General features: G+C 40.4%; 1 long non-coding RNA gene across 2 annotated transcripts in view; it reads left to right on the plus strand.

Annotated features, from left to right (window-relative positions):
* LOC111560541 overlaps positions 1–14,420 on the plus strand; it is a 30,307-nt gene extending 15,887 nt beyond the window's left edge. Inside the window, exons 1-3 of one of the 2 annotated variants that reach the window (XR_006598420.1) lie at positions 9,946–10,901; positions 11,322–11,366; positions 11,460–14,420. This is a non-coding gene — a long non-coding RNA (uncharacterized LOC111560541). Of the gene's footprint in view, positions 1–6,297; positions 6,380–9,945; positions 10,902–11,321; positions 11,367–11,459 lie in introns of those variants that run through there. The other variant, XR_002742518.2, reaches the window with a different exon arrangement.
* Positions 14,421–22,193: the final 7,773 nt, after the last annotated feature.

The following is a 22,193-nucleotide window of genomic DNA, read 5'->3' on the forward strand; positions in this document are numbered from 1 at the left end:
ACAAAACACTCCCACAAATCTGAACTTGGTAAGGAGAGACTTTTATTGAAAAGGATTCTTGTGGGACGCCTGGGTGGCTCAGCCAGTTGAGCATCCAACTTCAGTTCAGGTCCTTTTCTCCCAGTTCGTGAGTTTGAGCCCTGCGTAGGGCTCACTATTGTCAGCACAAAATCCCACTTCAGATCCTCTGTCCCCCCACTGACACTTTCTTTCTCAAAAATGAATTATTATTTTTTAAAAAAGGATTGTTGAAAGAAAAGGAAAGTGACTTTGCAATAGGAAGAGGGGGCTATTGTAACAGGGTGAATGCCACAAGCTAATGTGCCCTAATGTCTGCAAGTGTCTCATGAGTTGGGCAAAAGGGTTTTCTTTTATAGAGAAGAATAGACACAGCTAGAAAGAACTGAGTGTGTGGGCAAGTGGCCTGAGTGATGGGATGGCATGACAGGATAGACAGGTTCGAGATTGTTTTACCCTGAGGCCAGCCTTTTCTTGGAAGGGGTGTGCTGCTGGATCAGGCTGAAGTTGGACTAAAGTTCAGGCACTTGGAGAGAGACATTTATCCAAAATTTGGCCAATTAGTATTTTGTTTACAATGATTAGAACCATGAACAGTTCAGCTAATCACTTAAGAGGGAAAGAAAGGGAATTCTGAATATCTGTCTAGCCTCCTTATAGAAAAACAAGGTAGCGGGCATCTGTGAGTCTTATCTAAGTCATATGGGGAAGGGTGCTTCTTTGCAGTAAGCTGTTTTCCAGAACAGAAGAGGGTAGAGGGATTCCTTTGACCTTTGCTGATCACAGGGCTCAGGTAAGATTCACCACTGGCAAGCTCAACTCTTAGGCAAGCTTTTAAAACTCTGGTAGGGTCTCCCTCTACCCCCCAAAAGGCATGGGAGCTGCTACAAACCCTGGCCTGTGCTTCAGGTGGCTCCTTTCCTCTCGGGTCCATGCCGTTCTAGTTGCCCAATAAAAAGGGAAGAAGGGAAGATACCATTGAAGTTACTGCTGGAATGTCTTGCTTATTAGTTCACCCACTGGACATGAACATGGCCAAATCTCTAGCCATCGAGACCACTGCACATAAGCTGCCAAATGTACACAAATTTATGAAATTTCCTCTCTGCTGCATACATTTTCCAATAGTGAAATCCACTTTTCAGGCTAAATATACTGAAAGAATTCAGAACTGGGTACCATGAATACTAAATTTCGGGATAACTGACTGATATCTTTTCCTCTCTTCATCGTGTTAATGTAAGGGATTGACTTGGCCAAAGTTGTAAAACTCATCCTGATCGCGATCGGATGATGGATAAGAGAAAGGATGTGATACTTGTGTGTAAATGAAACCATCAAGAAGTGCCGTAGTATTTTTTTTTCCCTCAATACATTAAAAAATAAAGATCCATATGGTGCCAGGCCATTGGCCTGGGAGGCAAGAAAGCCTAGCTTAAATATAAATATACTGTTTCTGATTAAGAAACCACTTTTTTATTCATATAAAGTATTTATTAGGTATTGGATTTTATAAACTGTTTGGTCCTGGAGTCTTTATTTTAAAAAGGTTATTCTGAATGCATTACCAAGTATCCTGTGGAATATTTCACATAAAAGGAAGCAGAAAATGTATAAATGTAAACAGGCTAATTGTATGCAGATATAAATTATGGATGTTGGTCTTATGAAAAAGCATTGCTGATTTGCAGGGGGCTTACTCAGCAGCACTGCGTCTTGTCTAAGGGGATATTTAGTATGGCTGTGATGTGCAGAATTTAAAACAAAACTTTAAATTCTGGAGGATAAAATATAGCCCAATTGTGCTAAGACCACACTGTTGGGAGAATGAGGTTTTTAGTTTATTTCATTGCTGTCGACGTTGACACTCATTAGCTCTGTTATCCTCCGTGCGTTCTTATCTCTAGATGCTGTGCGAAAGCAAAGGTTTGGTTAAAGGCTGTTTCTGGTTAAATGCCACTTCCTGATAGTCACTGCAGGTGACGCTGTCCCCAGTACTCAGTGTGGTTTTCACTGCTCAAGTGGGCATGTCGTACTCACAATCAAAGGCAGGCTAGGGAGATGCTTGCAGTCTCAGACGGTAGAGATTACTAAAGCTTCTTTTTTTTCCTTAACTACAAAACAAATACAAATATGAAACTTATAAAACGTGTCATAAGATGAAAGACAGTCAAGTTGAATGGTGCAAATGGAAAGATCTCCGATACGATGACTCCTTACGGTGGGTAATTTGCCACGCCACCACCAATTTTTATCTAAGTCCTACCAATAAGCTTAACCTTGAGGTAAAGAAGCTGCCCCATCTCATCCCAAAGAACTGAGGAAACAGGGAAAAGCAACAGCTTCATAAGTGTCAAATAATTGGCCTAATCTTTTATCGTACATATCACAAAATATTAGAGAGATTTATGTGGGCGGCATAAAGTTTTAGCTGAGATGTGGTGTAAATGCTTCCTAGTAAATAATTGACTAGCACAGGCTTACTTTCCAGCCATCATCTCCTTGTTAGTCTAGGCGAGAAGTGCAGAACTGAAATATAAGCAAAGTCATTTCTTTCTTGTTCTAAATCCTGAGGAATAAGTGTAGTACCTAAAAAACCCAGAGGTTTCTAGTATATCCAACAATAAAATATATTTTGAAATAATTTTTAAGACAATTTAAAGAAGATAGCCTAGATATGAACTCTCTGGAAGGAATGAAACATACTGTGTGGCAGTTTTCCTGTATGATAGAATACAACCCACAAGGTTTACAGTTGTGTGCAGGACAATTGTGCTTCCCCTTGGATTACAATGTTTGTAACAAAGACACTTACCAAGGGGATGTTTTGTGTGGCTCACACAATAGACTAGGTTATCTGGAAGAAGTTTTGGGCTCAGTCCTTCCGTTCTTTTTAAACTTCTCTTTCTCCATATTCCTTCTCTGTATTTATCCCAGTTGAAGGTCTACGCGTCGCGAATTTCTCTTCTCAGCAACCTCAAAATTTCTTAGATAGAACATGCTAGTCAGCGCTTGCCTAGCCAATCTAATGCGTTACCTAATTTGAACAAACTAGTTTGTGTCGATGAGTTAATGCATTGGCTTCGCTGAGCCAAAAATACTCAGGTTTCCATTGGGAACTTCAACAGTGTACTTTGAGCTAGCACTGTGGGGTCATTTATTTTGCAAGTATCCAATGAGTGCTTCCTGCAAGCCAAAATGATACAAAAATATTGTTTAATAGCCTTACGAGGTAGGCATTAACCCAATTTTAAGATGATAGAAGTTAGGGTCAGAGATTAAGTACTTGCTGCTACGTTATGTTTTCCCCTTTATCATTGTTCTTGGATGTTGCATTTACAAAGCACTCAGTCAAGTAGGGTCTAGCAAATGATTTGGTTAGTTTAGGATGTGTAGACAGCCAAATCTCATTTCAGTCTGGGGTCCTGAGAGTCGAATTTGATCATATAGACTGCCCAGGTTGTTCAGAAAGTCACCAGTGAGGCCCTTCATGTAGTGTTGTGTACATTTTGCTTTGTTATTATAGAAACTGGATGCATCTATGCCTTTCATAACATGCTTTTCATTGACTCCTCAGAAGTGTGTTATGGATCAGGTTCATAGATACATGAAATTTTGTTTCCTCTGCATTTATTCAGTACTCACCAGTTCAGGTCTGAAAGAGATTCCTGAAAGTGATGGGGGATGGTATGACTTTGTTTAACACACAGGGCTCATTTCTCTTCCCCAACACGATCCCAGTAGGCCCAGGAAGAGCCTCCATGTAAGCATTCATTCTGGGATAATGAGGCTGATGAAAAAGTGATGAATTATAGGACACAACTAAATATCTACTTGCCTAGACAAATTATCTCAGCTCAGAAAAATGGATTCATTTACTGTAATCTAAATTTTAAAATATATTTTTATTACTACTAACATAGCTCTGTAAATATAACCAAAAAATCTGTTAATAAAGGTGATTGTATGTAAAAATTATTGCTATAATAACTAGAACTCTCAATAAAATTTTCAAGAAACTTGATGGCTTTTTCTCCCTTGATAGAAATTATACTTGTCTATAAAAACTTTTTGATGTTGTAAAAATGCTCTAATAGGATTCTGGAAGGCACTTCCTGTGGGACACATAAGAGCTGGGTTATTAAAGGGAACCCCAGAAAACTGGGAGGAATTCATCCGAACTTGGAAAGGCTTAATGAGCTCAACTCTGACCTTTCATCTACCTATAGTTTGCAAATGAGCTGAAGCTAGAGCCATTTCAGGAAGACCCTGGACCTTGGTGGGCAGCTATGAAATAGTATGTGACTTTTGATTCAGGAAAGATAAAGAGCTATTTGTGGCTATTGGAGATGCTAAAGTAATGTAGACATCGCCCAGGCAAGCAAAAGCCATGAACTCAAGGTTACCTAAGCACTTGTGAGATCAGGCCTAGGTATTGGTTTAGACCAGTAAGTGGCAAAGGAAGTTGTTTCACATCATTAGCAACAGTGTTCTTATTCCTCATGTGGCTTAATTCTCAAGTTGAGTTTGGACCATAAATTTAGACTCTGCTTTATCGTCAAATAAATTAAATATGGTAATTTGAGGATGAAGTCCATTCCTTTTTTTTTTTTTTTTTTCAAATTTACTGCTCTTATTGGTTCCACTCAGAAATCAGAAGCGTTGATCGTGGATCCTTAGATGTCGAAACCAGCTGAGGCCACCATCCTTAGTTTCAGAGTCAAAATGACTTAAAATTTCAGATCCTAAAAATCAGATGTGAGAAGCGGAAACACACACACACACACACACACACACACCACGCTATAGCACTTCACATTAAAATGATGAATACATTTGACAATTAAGGTAGATAAAATAAGAGGATTTTGTTGGAAAAGAAAATCTAGTCCTCCTGTTCTTGGTCAAGAACCCAACTGACATAGTTGTAAAATGTCAGCTGACTCTGGGTGCCTGGGTGGCTCAGTCAAGTTAAGCGTCTGACTCTTGATATCAGCGTAGGTCTTGATCTCAGGGTGGTGAGCTCAAGCCTCACATTGGGCTCTGCACTGGGCACACAGCCTACTTAAAAAAAAAAAAAGTCAGCTGACTCAGAAATGCAAAATACGTTTGCGCGTGAAAATGATAAGAAAAGAAGGCCTTGCTTATCTTGTGAAGAATATGTACCTCACGGCCAAGAGACACCATTCAGGTCAGTCAGTCTATTTCAGGAGCAAGGAAGAGGGTGTGCGAACTCATGATTTCTGTGATTTGTCTAATTGGTTCGTCAATGAGTGCTGAATAAATACACAGGAAGCAAGATTTTTAAAAATGTGAACCTAATATATAAAGAAACTTTTTGATTACTTATCCTCTTATTTATTACATCAAAACTTAGGATGAGTCATTTAGAATTCAGGAAGATTTCAACCCTTCGGTTACTATGCCAATATTGGACATAGAGTAAATATACAAGAGTGTTTGTGCATTGATCGACCTGTTTTAAGAGTAATAATAATTACCAATAATATGAAGAGAAATCAGATGCTATGACTGGGCACTGTGCCAACCCATTTTCACAGGCCACTGCTCTTACATCTGAGTGGTTCCCAGCTCCGCCCCACCTTCTTGGGGATGACAACACAGGGACGTGAAGAAAAATATAAGCTCTTATTAGATAGGCTGTGCTTCCTTCCGCATCATAGCCATGTATAAATAATGGTAACCTATAATTTTACTATTAATAAGCATGTGAGATGTAGTCCCGATGCATTGCGATTAGGCCAAATACGTATTTCACTACAGAAATGTACCCATTGTGACCACTGGTGACACTCCACCTTTTCTTATTCCTTTATGTCTTCAGTCACAATGTTATCATGAGATTTTCTGCTTGATTCAGCCCAAGGCAAAGCCCAAGAAAACTGAGCTGCAGTAATGCTTCATACTTATATTACCTTATAGTTTATAAGGCATTTGGAGAGCACTGACGCATTTATTGGCACAACAACTTTGCAAAAATAGGGAAGGCAAATGTTCTTCTGCCTATTTCACAGCTTAGGAAAGTCAGAAAGATGAGTGGCTACCCAAGGTCACGTGGCTAGTAAGTGGTAGTTAGGCCTGTGGGAGGAGTGTGCATGGGGGTTCATCAAGGCAAACACGGAGGATGGGAAGCCACTGTATAAACGTGTGCATCTCCTTGATTGTGAAATTTGCTCAACGATAATTTGTTTCTTCCTTCCTACCTCCCTTCCCGCTCTCCCTCCCTTTGTTCTTTTCATCCTTCCTTTCTTTAAACAGGTATTCATGAGGATTTGCAATGTCGTAGACACTCTTCCAAATATCGAAAACACATGATGAAGAAAAGAAAAAAAATACCAGGGTAAGATGGGATATACTGTGGAATAAAACTGAACTTTCAATCACACAACACAAGTTTCTTTATTGATCGTGGAAGTCTGGTGAGGTTAGAGGCCCTCCTTCTACTTGTAACAATGCAAACTGAACAATCCATGCTCAAACAGTCACGGAGGCAGAGAAGATTGGGACAAAGGAGGTCCCTGGCTCTCAACTGTTTGATCCAGAAATGTCACAAGCCACGTTTGCTCATGTTCCACTGGCCAGAACTACCCATGCGTCCCTCACTAACTGACAGGGAGGCTGGTAAGCAGAGCTCTGGGCCACAGCCCCGTCCTTCTGGGATCCTCAGTCTGCCGGTTGAGGAGACACAGATAATTAACAAGTTAACAAATAAATAGTGGCAACGGTGATAGGTACAGTGAAGAAAATAAGCAATAGCAGATATTAATAGATACAACCCAATTCAAACGGGGAAGTGACGGAGGTCCTCTTTTTGATCACAGACTCATGGGAAAGGACCAGCTAAGATGTGCCTGGACTCCTAACCCGTAGAAACTGTGAGAAAACACATTTGTCTTGCTTTAAGCCACTAAGCTGTGATAATTTGTTACGCAGTCATATAAAACTAATACATTGTCACCGTTTTCTTATAATCTGTTAATAACTATTTTGCATAAATGTTTTATTATGGGCTCTTTTGTTTGACTTTCTCTTCAACGTTTTGGTTAAAATGTGAATATATATAGATGAATATTAAAAATGTATGTGAAGCATAGAGAGTAAAACAATAACTCAAACACCTCCCAGCTTAAGCGATGGCCTTTACCAATCTCCATATACACATCTCCATCATCCCCCAATGACCAGAAGTAAATAATATCTTACTTTTTTTTGCCTATCGTTCCTTTGTGTGTCTTTGTAGGTTTGCCACATATGTGTGTATTCTTTAAACAAGCTGCCATTTTCTTTTATGTGCTTTTGTACTTCATACGAATGAATCATGCTGAAGGTGTTCTGAAAATTGCTTTCCTTGTTCAATAGTATGTTTTGAGCAACAGTTTCATTTTGACGTGTGTAGCTTTAGTTGATTATTTTTTCCAATGCTGGATAGTTCTTCATCTTGTGCAGAGTCCATGATGTATCAATCTTTTGTTAATGGACATTTGGGTTGTTTCCTGAAGGATTTCTTTTACCATTATCATTATAAACATTGTAAGAATGTACATTCTTGTCTACATCGCCAAGTACCTAGTGGGATCACAAGTTATGCACATTTTCAACTTTCCTAGAAAATGTCAAATTGGTTTCTGAAGTGGCTGGATCAACTTCTACTGTCACCATTAGTTTAGGAAAGTTCCTGCTTGTCTACATTCTTGCCAAATGTTTTTACTATTGTTTGGTTTTTGCCAATCGAAGGGGTGTAAAATGAAGTCCCTCTGTCTCCTATGTCATTTCCATGATTCATAATGCTGTTGAGCATCTTTTCACGTGTTTATTGACCTTGCAGATTTCCTCTAATATGAGGAACCACTTTGAGTCATTGACTGAATCAGTCAGCGTTCCAGAAGGAAACAGATGGCACCCATCTTGGGCAATTTGAGGAGATTTTGATAAAAGGGCGATTTATAAATGTGTGGGCAGGGCCCCATGGCAAGCGACAGAGTTACTAGTTGTACGTTCAGGCCTAATGGTGCAAAGGGAGGCATCGCTCAGGGTAGGAATGTGACCTTGTGTGGAGGATGTGGCAGGCCTCAGGCAGCCCCAGAGGGGAAGAGGTGTGTGTGTTGGGGGGAGGGGGAGATAAACTCTCTTCCCTCCTTCTCCTTCCTCCTCTCAGGTCCTGCCAGTGCTTCCATCCTTAGAACCCAACCTCAGCCCCACCCCAGTAAGCAACAGGGGGGCAGAGAGCCTGTTGCTGTGGTCACACAGGCCCAGGGCAGTGGGGGGAGAGGTGGAGAACAGATCCGAAGAAGTAAAATGGAGTCTCCAGTCCATGTGCCATTTCTCTACTAGATTGGTTGCATTTGTTGTGGTGATTTCTCAATGTTTTACACACACTGGTATTTCTTTAGCCTCTGCCTGGCCTATTTCTGTGTGAGAATCTCACTGCTTTTCAAGTACCATTTCATATTTGACGTGAAGTTTCTCTTTCTACTGAGTGGCATTTGCCTTCTTGAAATATTCAGTTGTGGATCTTATTCTAATACCTCTTTGAGGACAAGCCTTCAAAATTCGGAAGACACTCTCATGGCCTCTTTATTTTTTCAATGCCTCTCCTCTTCCCTTTTCTTTTCTCTTTTCTCTTTTCTTTTCTTCTTCTTCTTCTTCTTCTTCTTCTTCTTCTTCTTCTTCTTTTTGGCACTCATATCAGACTGATGTTCCGTATAAAGTGTGTAGCTTACAAACACCACTACTGTCCACCCCATTTCACATGAATCACTATGAACTCAGGTCTCCTTTATTGTATTTGCGCACCCATTACTTTTAAATCTAAATTCTCACTATACGGTTCTGCCTGGTGCATTTTATCTTGATTCAAATCTTGGACATGTACTCCTATTGGAAACTGTAAATTTGATTCTGTCATTAAATGTATTAGTCCCTTTTTCCTGGCCTTGAGTCACATACCATCTTTATTTGTTACTTATTTATTTTAAATTTTTTAATGTTTATTTGTTTTTGAGAGAGAGACAGACAGAGCGTGAGCAGGGGAGGGGCAGAGAGAGAGGGAGACACAGAATCTGAAACAGGCTCCAGGCTCTGAGCGGTCAGCACAGAGCCTGATGCGGGGCTTAAACTCATGAACCCCGAGATCATGACCTGAGCCGAAGTCGGACGCTTAACCGACTGAGCCACCCAGGCGCCCCATTAATGTTTATTTGTTTTTGAGAGACGGACACAGCGTGAGCAGGGGAGGGGCAGACAGAGAGGGAGAATCTGAAACAGGCTCCAGGCTCTGAGCGGTCAGCACAGAGCCCGATGCGGGGCTTGAACCCACGGACTGCGAGATCATGACCTCAGCCGAAGTCGGACGCTTAACTGACTGAGCCACCCAGGCGCCCCATTAATGTTTATTTGTTTTTGAGAGAGAGACACAGCGTGAGCAGTGGAGGGGCAGAGAGAGAGGGAGACACAGAATCTGAAACAGGCTCCAGGCTCTGAGCTGTCAGCACTGAGCCCGATGTGGGGCTCGAGCCCACAAACTGTGAGATTATGACTTGAGCCAAAGTCAGATGCTTGACTGACTGAGGCACCCAGGTGCCCCAGACACAATCTTTATTAATGTGACTTTGGTTCATATAAACTCTAATTTGAATTTGGCTGTGCTGCTTACAATGCGACTTTGCACAAATTTCTTATCTTTTCAGAAACTCTTCTTCTCATTCACAGAAGAGAAATCCTATCGGTGCTGTAGGGCTTTTGTTCATTATTTTCAAAAACTTCAAGCATAGACAGAATTAATTAAGATAACATATGTGAAAACACCTTAATAATGGAAACGCTGTCATGCAATGGATACATTGTTTTCAACATAGAATGTGCTTTCCTTTTGTACCGTACCAGGTGTGAGACCTTTGCCCTAGCTCACCTCGGCCTCTACCTGGCTAAAGTGGCAGAGGGATTTGTGACAGCTGAAAGGCAGAGAGAAAAGCCAATCCAAATAAGATTGTGCAGGAAGGCAGCCATTTTCCCAGGCAGGTTATTGCCTTGAGAAAATGATTTGTTCTCCCACATTCTTTTTTCTCCTTCTTTAGCCTTTTGGAAGGCTCAGCACACAGCATTCTCCTGTGGTACAGGAAGAGAGACCCTGTCCGCCATCAGGGACTACCTGAAACTAGAAGGAAAATATGACATATGTAACATTTAAACAAACACAAAACCTGCCTTCTTTCCAGCCTTAGGGTTTATGGGAAGAAGTAAAAACAGTACAACAGTCAGATACATGTTTTTTGATTTCCATTCTTGGAGCTTTTGCCTAGAGGGGAGATGGTTTAAATAAAATAAGCAAGGAATCTCTTCCTCTACTCATTTGGGATGCTGGCAGGAAGTAAGTTGCAGACTGTCTTCTAGCAATGCATTTTTAGGGGGTCAGACAAGTGAAGGTCCTTGTATTTAGTGTCCTCACTCTGTCCTTGTTTCTGAATGGGCATAGGCATGACCCAGAAGTCATGTGAAAAGTCGACCTGGGAATCCATCCAATGCGGGTTGCCACAAAAGAGGCATACACAGTGACTGTCACTTAGGGCTCCGGAATAGTCTATTCAAGCTGGGAGTGAATAGATGGCACAAGCCAACACCAGATGCTCCAATAGTGACAGGGAAGCCTAGATGGTCCTGAGCCAGCAGGGGGGCCACCGAGCATTCACTGATCACGCCAAGAGTGGCTAAACCAAAAGTCACCTCAGCTTCATATTTCAACTTTCATTATCAATGCAGAGAAGACAGGAGTCACCTCCCCTGAGGGATCGACACTATTCTGCTGCCATGCATGTGTGTAAGCGCTCTACACCTTCCACAGTCAGAGTGGACTCAGGGAGACAAGGGTAAGGACTCTTTCAAATGATAGACTGTTTCCCTAAAAAGGGACAGCTTATATTATTAACATAATGGACTAAGTTCAAGAAGAGTTGGGCACTTAGTTAAATGTTTCCCTACTTATCAGTAGCCATCAGATGATGGCTCATAAAAGGAGCAATTACAAATGAGATAAACTTTTTATCTTTGCACAACCATGTTGTCATGAGTTTTTCAAAATCCCTGTTCAGTAGACATTTGGTAAATGTTAACTTTCCATATTTCCTTCCTTCTCCATAAGTAAATTAAAAAAAAAAAACTGTCTAACACCCCTGGCCTAAATACAGAGTGCTAGATTTCTATGAAACGTAGGTGACAAGAGCAACCTTGATAATTTCCACTTTTATCTCTTCTTTTCTATTTCTTTTTATTTTGCTGCTTTATTTCAGCTGGAAATGTAGTTCAAGCTGGCTTGTGCAAACAGAAACAAAAAGGTAATTCTTTTGGTTTAGGGATTTGTTTCACACATGGTTGGATCTAGACATATGGTATATAAGTACTTGGTATTTATTCCTTCCATCTTTCAGCTACGCTTGGACTCCATGGGCTTCAAACCCAGACTAGATGACTCTACATGGTGATCTCCAGCACTTCCAGGTCAATATTCTGCCAGCTTCAAGACCAGTGCAAAAAAAAAAAAAAAGGAGTTTTATGCTAACAACTCAAAAGTATGTGCCAGAATTGAGTTTTGTTGGCATGCCTGAGATCCACTTGTCTACCTCTGAGACAATTGCTCTGGCCAGTGGGATGGAATGGCCTCCTTGGCTAGGCTTAAGTCAAGTGTCTACTCCTAGAGGCAAGAAGTCAAGGCAGCTTCATCTGAATCACATGGATTAAAAGTAGGAAGGGATGGTTTCCTCCCCCCTACATGCACACACACACACACACACACACACACACACACACAAGTTCAGGATGATGTCATCAGAAAAGGAGACTGGCTACTGAGCAACAAAACCTTACAAATGTCCATCATTCACTTTCATCACCAGTCTTCTGTCCATATCTCACTCTCTGTGATTCTGAAAGATTTCCCCCAGAAGATTCCCCTTGAAAAGTTTCCCAAAGAATGTTCTTCACAAAAGGTTCCCATCAGACGTTCCCTTAGAAGGTTTACCTCAGAAGTTTCCCCTCAAAAATTTTCCCAAAATGTTTCCCTCAGATGTTTCCCTACAGAAGTTTTCCCTCAAAAGATTTCCCTAGACGATTCCCTCAGAAGTTTCCCTTAGAAGGTTCACCTCAAGAGATTTCCCCAGAAGGTTCCCCTCGAAGATTTCCCCAGAAGGTTCTTCTCAAAGATTTCCCAGAAGGTTCCTCTCAAAGATTTCCCCAGAAGGTTTCCTACAGAAGGTTCTTCACAGGAGGTTACCTGGTGAAGGCTCCTTTCATAAGGATAACTTATCCCCTTGATAAGTTTCCTTGGAAGTTTCCCCTGAGAACATTTCTCACAGAAGGAACCCTCAGAAGGTTCCCCTCAGGGGTTGCATGATTGTAGCTGGTACTTCTTTCAGTAGCAGGCAGCTTACAGTTTAATTTGGCAGGTGTGTAGCCTTAACTTCCCATATTCTTGACTGAAGATGATCTTCCCCTCTCTGGAAAAGACCTCCTCCTCCCAGACTGAACATTTCCAGTCTGGGAGTGGTAAAAATAGAGTGGTGAGATCCAGGGGAGCACCGTTAGGCCATCCAGTCCAGCAGAATCAACTATAGGTTGCCCACACGTGACAGATGCCAGTCAGATCCTCCTTACCTTATGCTTTCTGGCCTCTTAATCTGGAGCTCGACTCCCTGGTGGGCGTATTTATTTTACCTTTTTTTAGATGAAGAAAAATCTTGATGACATAGAAAGCCAACCAATGTTGAATGAATAAAGAAATATTGGCATGAAAGAAGCAAATTGTGGGCTGACTCAATCTGCCTTCTCTCTGTTAACATTATAATGTCTACCTCGGCAGTGAAGACAGTCGTTGGCTTGGTTGCTAGAAACAGCTCTAAAAGACGTCTTTGTAATGCTTTTTACCTTATAAAAAGCTCAGCTCATTTTGGGGCAAGGCTTCCTGCAGCTCTTATGGACTTGAATGTGGACTATAGAATGAGCACTGACTACATCAGAAATGACCAGGCCTAAGAGCATCAGTGGACTGACCCTAGTCACCACATCCCTCAAAGACTCAGTGCCCTCATTTATCATACACACAGATTAGACCAAAAGGTCCTGAGGCCCTCTAATCTTTGAGCTTTTCAGAGAAATCATTGTAAATATGCCCTCGTGACTTGAGTGCCTCTCCATGTTCTCCTTGACTATCCCATCAGAATCCCACTTTTTAAGAGGTGAGCGAGAAAGAAGCATCCCTGACATCTATCAGCTGGTAGCTGACCTGGAGCTGCTAAGCCATGTTCATTACTTACACAGTTTCGCTAACACCACAATCAGATGAGTGGGCTCAGAGAACCCAATGCACCAAGCCCAAAACAGGACCCACGGCAACCATGGCTGAGCACAGATGGCTGAGCACACCGAGCAAATCACAAAAAGACCAAGTGTCCTCCTCTTCTAGCTAACATGGCGTCTACCACTTCTTCATCAACTGGAGCATTAGCCTTCATCTCTTCTTCCTCCCTCCTAGATAAAAATTATTAAAATATCCAATCATAGAATTTGTCTCACTTCCTGACAGTACACTTTCCAGAGCAAATTCCTGCTTCCTTAAACCCTAAAATCACCTAACACAAGCCCAGATTTTATCGGGAAACCGCCCCCCACCACCCGTGTTCCCTATAGTGTTGTTATATAAACCCAACTTTGTTTGACTATAGGTGTGTTCCTGGTGGTCTTTCGTTGGTGGGTTTGACAGAGGTTTCCGGACCTCTTATGTCATCTTCCATTTTGTCTTCGTGGTATCACAGCCTCCTTTCTTTGGGATCTCACTTTCAGAAGGCCAGGGTAGGTGTCTGACAAGACCCAGCTTTCTCCTTCTTGGCTCATGAACTGCAGAGTGACTGGTCCATTTGCCAACAGGCCTCATGTCCCTCGCTCATCGTTAGCTACCTTTTCTTTCTTGAGCAGAATCTGTCAGAGTGATTTCTCTCCTTAATTTTGCCATCTTTTAGCTCTAGCTTCAACAGAGGACCATCTGGGATGTTTTAATAAATAGCTGTGCCCAGATTTCCCGCTCAGAATTTCTGATTTGAGTGGGCTTGGTGGGGGCAGTTATCCCTATTTTTCTTTAAAGCTTGCCAAATGATTCTAACATGAACCACTGTTCCAGATCACCGTTATAAGGAGTAGAATTGTCAGAACATTAGATCTTTGCTTTCAGTTGATGACGTCAGGAATTGCCTCCCATTCCCTTCTCTGACATTTGCAGCCTCCCAGCCCTGAGCCAAGATCCTCTGTGCGTGTGTGGTCCCAGACCTCTCATCCCTGAGGCAACTTGTCTTTCTGCCTTCCCAATGGCTACCTTGGGGTCGGGCACCTTTCCCCTATATACCTGCATTGGGGTTTGGACTCCAGGTCAGAATTTCTCAGATCTATATCTATCTATAGAGACAGGGAAAAAGAGAGATGGAGAAGAAGAGATACAGATAGAGACAGAGATACCCCCTTCCACTGATGGGACTGGAGACTGTTTTTGATGTTTCCACTTCTCGAATTTCAAACCTGATCTCAGGGTTAATCTCACTTACTGCAGTGTTAACACATTTATCCCTCCTTTCCATCTTTTAATTTTGTGATTGTTTTGGTCCCTATACCAAAGGTTTGCCTAAACAGTGACCCAAGCTAGCTGAAACATGTGGAGGCCACACCTGGGCTGCCCAGCTCAGCCCCAGAAGCTGGCTGACCTGTGCCAGTACTGCTTTCCCCCTCCTCCCTTCCAAGAGCCTCGCCTCTGGTGTTGAGCATGGAGAGGGCAACCTTATATTCCACTTTGCTGGGGACAGCTCAGTTTATGCCTGCTTTCCCACTCTAATTATTAAGTACCTCCTTTCATGCTCCAAAGTGCCTTGGTTTGGATGGTAAGTTGTATCCTTACTCTAGCTAAAGGACCAGTTATAATCTGTGTGAATTATAAACTTAGTTCAACAAGACTTGAGATGTGACCAAATGAGTTTTCTATCATTTGTCCCCTAGCCAGTTCCCTCGTCACCAGAATATTCTGTCTCTTGTATGGTTTATAAAAAGAAAAAACAGCCCTTTCCATTTTTTTAATGACACATAAATACTCAAGATACTATTTTTTTCTTTCTCCCTTTTGGAATAAGAAAAGAGGGAATTTGTTATTGAATAAGGCCCTCCCAAAACATAAATTTATTTTTCCGAGTCTCAAACACTTTTTCACGTAGGTCCATTTTTGTTTACGTTGATGCTTCTTTTTAATTTTATTGTTCTTATTTATTTATTTTAGATAAAAATGGCACTTATTTATGCAACATGATGATTTGATACACTTCCACAGTGAAATGACTACTACAGTCAAACTAACATATCTCATCACGAGGTTACCATTATGCTGCTGTTCCCAGCATATTTCTAGTATTTAATACAGTATTATTAACTATAGTCATCATGCCTGGGCATGAGATCTCTAGACTTATTCATCCTACATAACTGTGACTTTGTACCCTTTGACCAACGTGTCCTCATCCTATCCCCTCAGCCCTTGTTGACCACCATTCTATTCTTTACTTCTATGAGTTCAACTTTTTTTTAGATTCTACACATTAAGTGAGATCATACAGTATTTGTCTTTCTCTGTCTGGCTTATTTCACTTAACACAATGTCCTTCAGGGTCATCCATATTGCCACACATGGAGATTTCCTCGTTGTCATGGTTGAGTGGTATTCAAGTGTGTATTCATTTGTACCACATCTTCTTTATCCATTGGTCTATTAATAGACACTTGGGTTTTTCCACATCTGGGCTACTGTGAACAATGCTGCAATGAACATAGGAGTGTAGATAATCTCTTTGAGAAACTGATTTCATTTCCGTGGTGTATATACCCAGAAGCGGGATTGCTGGATCATTCCACTTTTAATTTTTGAAAGAACCTCCATGCTCTTTTCTGTAATGGCTGTCCCAGTTTGTGTTCTCATCAACAGTGTACAAGGATTCCCTTTTCTCCACAACCTCCCCAACACTTGGTATCATTTTTTAAGGATTTTTTAAAGGTTATTTATTTGTTTTGAGAGAAAGAGATAGCATGTGCTATCTATAGATAGCATTATAGATAGTGCCTGCACACCCCTGCAAGTGGGGGAGGGGCAGAGAGAGGGAGGGAGAATCCCAAGCAGGCTTTATTCTGCATTGACAGCGTGGAGCCTGATGCAGGGCTCGATCTCGCCAACTGTGAGCTCATGAAACCAAGAGTCGGCCGCTCGACCGACCGAGCCACTCAGGCTGCTTTCTTTTTTCATAATAGACATTCTAACAGGCATGAGGTGATATTTCATTGTGGTTCGGATTTGCATTTCCCTAATGATTAATGGGGTTAAACATCTTTTCATGTATTTTTGGCCGTTTGTACGTCTTTCAGGGGAATGTCTATTCAAATCCTTTGCCCGTTTTTAAATCAGGTTATTTGTTCTCTTGCTATTGAGTTGTTTGAGTCCCTTAAATATGTTTTACCTTGACCCTTTATCAGATGTATGGTTGGAAGGTACTTCCTCCCATTCTGCAGTTCTCTTCACTCTGCTCATGGTTTCTGTTGCTGTGCAGAAGGCTTCCAGTTTGACGTAGTCCCATTTGCCTAGTTTTGTTTTCATTGCCTGTGCTTTTGGAGTCCTATCCAAAAGTTTATTGCTCAAACCAATGTCAAAAAGTTATGCTTCTTCCAATAGCTTTGTGTTTTCATATCTTTTATTAAACTCTTTCATCCATTTTGAGTTGATTTTTGCATGTGGAATGAAGTCGGATCCAATTTCCTTTTCTGCATCTGGAAAATAGGTTTCCCCAATATTATTTATTGAAAAGACTGCCCTTTCCTTGTTATGTGCTTTTGACACATTTCTCAAAGATTGTTTGAACATAAATGCATGGGTTTATTTCAGGTCCATTGGTCTATATGTCTGTTTTTATGCTAGTACCATGCTGTTTTGGTTACTACAGCTTTGCAGTATATTTTGAAATCAGGAAATGTGATGCCTCCAGCTTTGCTCTTCCTGTCAAGACTGCTTTGGCTATGTAGGGTCTTCTGTGGTTGCAAATGAATTTTAGGGTTGTTTGCTCTATTTCTGTGAAAAATACCACTGGACTTTTGATTGGGATTACATTAAATGTGTAGATCACTTTGGGTAATATGGATGATTTAAATCGTCCAATATTAACTCTTCCAGTCTCTGAACATGAAACACTTCTTCATTCATTTGTGTCTTGAAATTCTTTCACCAGTGTTTTCCAGTTTTCAGTGTACAGATCTATGACCTTTGTGGTTAAATTTACTCTTAGTATTTTATGTTTTTGATGCTATTGCAAATGAGATTGTGTACTTATATATAATTATTATTTTTGGATGGTTCATTATCAGTGTTAGAAATGTAACTGATTTTTGTATTTTAATCTCATTGTTCTTATTCTTCAGACCATGTTTCATAAAGCAGATTCCATTTATCCTATTTCTGTTGCTTTCCTAGAGATCCAAGAATGTTTTTGATGACCTAAAAACAATATTCAATCTTTTACAAGGGTTACCATGAGACAAAGTGTCATTTGCCTAACCCATCTCCGTCTCCTGTACCTCTCTGAATCTAGTCCTTACCTAAGGCAGGGATTCCATTTCTGAGTCGTCTTTGAATTACGATGCACCCGATTTTACTCTCTACTCTCTACTCTCTACTTTATAGCATTTGTAGTTTGCAGCACACAATTCAATGCTTGTTCACTGCCAAGTTTCTTTTGCTATTTTCTGTTCATTAGCATTCTTGATCCTCCGACTGGATCCTCCACCGGGGTTAGGTCTTCTGCTTTTGTGTGTGCCCGCTTTGGGAAGCAGCGCAGTGCTAGAGACACAACCGATGATCAGAGAACACGGGCACCTACCTCCATGGTTAATTTCTCTCAGGTCAGTAACTACAGCACTACCACTGTTTTCTGCTGAGTAGATGTAACACCTTCAGATCATACTTCTTTGTGCATTCACTCCTTCTCTTCCATTGTTATTCTTTCTGCTTTATAGCACATCATCATCATTCAATTTCACTTCTTTTTTTAACAATTTTTAAATGTTTATTTATTTTTGAGAGAGAGACAGAGTGCGAGCAGAGGAGGGGCAGAGAGAGAGGAAAACACAGAATCCAAAGCAGGCTCCAGGCTCTGAGCTGTCAGCACAGAGCCCGAGGCGGGGCTGGAACTCACAAACTGCGAGATCATGACCTGAGCGGAAGCCGGACACTCAACCGACTGAGCCACCCAGGCACCCCAAATTTCACTTCTACTAATATCTCATGCTTCAGTCTTAAAATTTTTATCAAATTGCTTTCACCCGGGCTCTCTCTGAGCTTCAGTTTTTAAATTTAATCTGATTAATTAGCTAACAAAATCTAGTCAATATGGAACATTCGGTGATCAATTATAAGCCCACTTCATGTACAAACATTCTTATAATTTTTTAGATTTTTTTTTTTTTTTTACTTCAAACGAGTAGTGTGTTACATATTCTCATTTTTATGTCTGATGAATTAGTTGTGCCACTCTGATATGGTGACTGGCTTATACCAAAACTATTTTTAGTAACTCGTGTAATTTTTGTGGTCTTTCTATGACTTACTGGGGTGATTCACTGTTAAATAATTGTGCTACGTTGGCAGCCTTTTATTTTATTTCGTGGTGTGCCCTCCCTTCACGTTTGCTTTAGAAGGCTTGCAACATATTCACAGGATTCATGGATCCTGAATATTTGGCTGCGTTACTTTCTGCCTTATGCATTGTTACCCAACATGACAGAATGACAGAGCTTCCCTGGAATAGTAAAAGCAGAGACGCAATATTAGCATTATGAATTAATATTATTATTTACTGAGTATCATCATTTGAAGGTGACTGAGGTTGACACAGTAATCTCAAAAGGCTTAAAAGCACAATGACAGAATCTGCAAGTGTTTATTAACAGACAAAGATAAATGATAATTTAGTGGTCGGCATGCTGGTGTGGAACACAATCAATTTGGATTAGATTCACATTACCGAATTGAATACCTTTTATTTATGCATAATGTTGGATCATGAATCAGATTTTTATTTATCACACTAGACTACAGCAGCAATCAAAATTCAGAGCCCACTGTAAATTACTATTAACAGGAGAAGTACAACAGGTTTTCGTATTTCAAAAAGGACTGGGTTACTCAAGGGTAACTGTTTAGTCATTGTTTTAAGAAATCTGGACAGTTGATGAATCTATTTTCATTTGGGGGTAATGTTTTACAATGTTAGAGTGAGAACTGTCTTATATCACACTGGAACTATGACCATTCACTTTTTATATATGGATAAAGGAAGATAGAACGGACGATACCTCGCTTACCGAAAAAGAAAGCATACTCAGAATACACGTGATTGTGGAAGACAGTTGGTATTACCTGGGTCTAACTTGGAAAGAGAAGGTTTTGAAATATCCGGTGATAATGATATCTGACATAATCCAGAAAGCAATAAAACTTTCCTCAGGCCTCCCAGGAGGGAAGTCGCCTGTGGGGACTTGGGGATTTGAGGGATGCTCACGACTGTGTTCAGCGAGTGGGGTGTTACATCAGGTGTGAACTCCCAGTTGGCAAAGAAGATCAGTCCATGCAGCTGCTGTGTCTGATCTCCAGTGGAAATGAGTGGCTGAATTAAGTATATTTTCTGCTAAACCAAATATTTTAAGATTTTTTTCCTGTTGAAAGTAATACATAAGTCATTATGACATTTTTTTTCTATTTCCACTTGATCTATATTATCACATTGGTATCCGAGTGTATCTATTAATACTGAACTATTTAAAGCAAATGTATATGGCACACCAAACAATTACCACCACTATCTCCCCCCCCCCACCCCATCACAGTGATTGAAAGCATTTGCATATAATGAATTTCAAAGCACAGCTCAAAGGAATGTAATGACTTCTAGGAATATATTTTTGAAGGAGTAGCTACAGAGACTAAAAAAAATTAAGAATATCCATTAAAAACATTTCACTTTTACACAAATAAAGGGTTTTATAACATTGCGAAGACATCTTGCTATTGTTTACTACAGAACTTTTTCCTTTAAAATTCTTTTCATTAAAAAATAAATGTATGAGGGGCACCTGGGTGGCTCAGTCGGTTGGACGTCTGACTTTGGCTCAGATCACGATCTCACGGTTTGTGAGTTCAAGCCCCGCGTAGGCTCTGTGCCGACAGCTCGGAGCCTGGAGCCCACCTACCTGCCTCGGATTCTGTGTCTCCCTCTCTCTCTGCCCCTCCCCAACTCACACTCTGTCTCTCAAAAATAAATAAACATTAAAAAATAATAATAAATGTATGAACCATAAAAGAAGTAAGGGCACACTAAAACATTTAAATTCACATTACAATAATTTTTTCCTTATTGTTACTTGACTATTGATGATTTTCATTTTAGAATATTAGTTGATATTTATAATATGAAAATTTAGTAAATAAAAAGTAGTTATAATAAATGTTTCCATCTTAGGACTATACTTCCTATCAAATTTATTTTATTAAAGATTTTCCTGTTTGGTTTAATAACTTGTTTCATGATCTCAATATACACTATTTCATGTTTTAGCAATTCTCTAGTGTCCAGGAAATTGTTCCTCTAAATACCTAATTTTTACAAGCAAGGCTCTTAATGTCCAGCTTCCCTGTGTTATAGCAATATCTTAAGGTTTTGCTATGGAGTAACCAGCACTTAGATTGGGTCTATCGGTAATTTCTCTTCTTCCATTATTCAAGAATAATGATTGACTAATTCTTTATTTATTCATGATTGATTCTTTCTTCTTCCGCCCAATGCCCCATTCCTTCACTCAAAGAATTATTATTTTCTTTATCCTGAACTTTGTTAAGTTAGGCAAGTCCCATATGACTTTGCTACTTCCCAGATTCAATTATATTCTAAAAATAGTCAGTGTCTCTTTGTTTCCTCGTATCTCTCAAATTTCATACATTATGATTCACTAGAGGCATTCAACCTAACCCTTCCCATCCATTTTATACCATAATCGTACATCTCCATCATTACTATCTTTTCAATTCTCTTTTCAACATGGCGTCTTTTCTTTACAAGATACCATACACCGATGCACCCTGGGAAAATATAGAGCGTAAAATGTCTGCCAACTATAAAAGAAGTGAGCAGGGTGTTGGAAGTAGGGAAGGGGAGAGAACTTTGGGGGGTTTTGTTTTTGTTTTTTAAATACCTACAACCACCCATTTTGGACTCAAGTGATTTTTCATGGAAGTGGGGAAGGGGAAAGAGGTTTTTTGGTTTCAGTTTTGGTTTTTTAAATACCTACAACCACCCATTTGGGAGTCAAACCATTATTCTCATATTATACAATTGTTTTATAGGCTCAGAAAGTACAAGAGCTTGATAAACTCATACAAGTAACAAATGACAGCATAGGGACATGAAATAAAATCTTCTAAATTCTGGTTCCCATTGTCTTCTCCCTAGACTGCACCTCCGCCTTCTGTGGACAAATAGATTTCATGTCTCTTGGTTGCTGGTGTTTTGTAGCATGCAGTTACTCAGTTATCTTAGCTCCAAAGGTCATATAACAAGCAGAAAGTTGGCTGCCTTTGAGGTAAGGTCAGATGCCACTTGAAGGACAAGCTTTGTGCTGACAGGATATCAGTTTACATGTTTGGACCTGCTGTATGCGGAACCTGAATTCTGAGACCTTTCTAACAGAGCTCTTGTATTCCAGGAGAGGATCAAGTTGGAACACCGTCCTGATGGAAGCTCGTCCATATGTCTGATTGTAGATGAGAAAGACAGAAGTCTTGGGGGTTCATAAGAGGACTAACAGGGAATTCAGAATATTTCGACCTTTAAGACTACCAAAAATGCTTGTGGCTCCTCTGAGCCTGCCTTAGCACAAATCACTCTCAGAAATTCCATAACTGCTTTTCCTTTTCTTTTTTTTTCAAATTTTTTAACATTTTATTTATTTTTGAGAGACAGAGACAGAGCACAAGCAGGGGAGGGGCAGAGAGAGGGAGACAGAAGCTGAAGCAGGCTCCACGCTCCGAGCTACCAGCACAGAGCCTG

The sequence above is a fragment of the Felis catus genome, chromosome B2 (genome assembly GCF_018350175.1).
Source record: "Felis catus isolate Fca126 chromosome B2, F.catus_Fca126_mat1.0, whole genome shotgun sequence".
In the NCBI taxonomy this organism is placed as follows: domain Eukaryota; kingdom Metazoa; phylum Chordata; class Mammalia; order Carnivora; family Felidae; genus Felis; species Felis catus.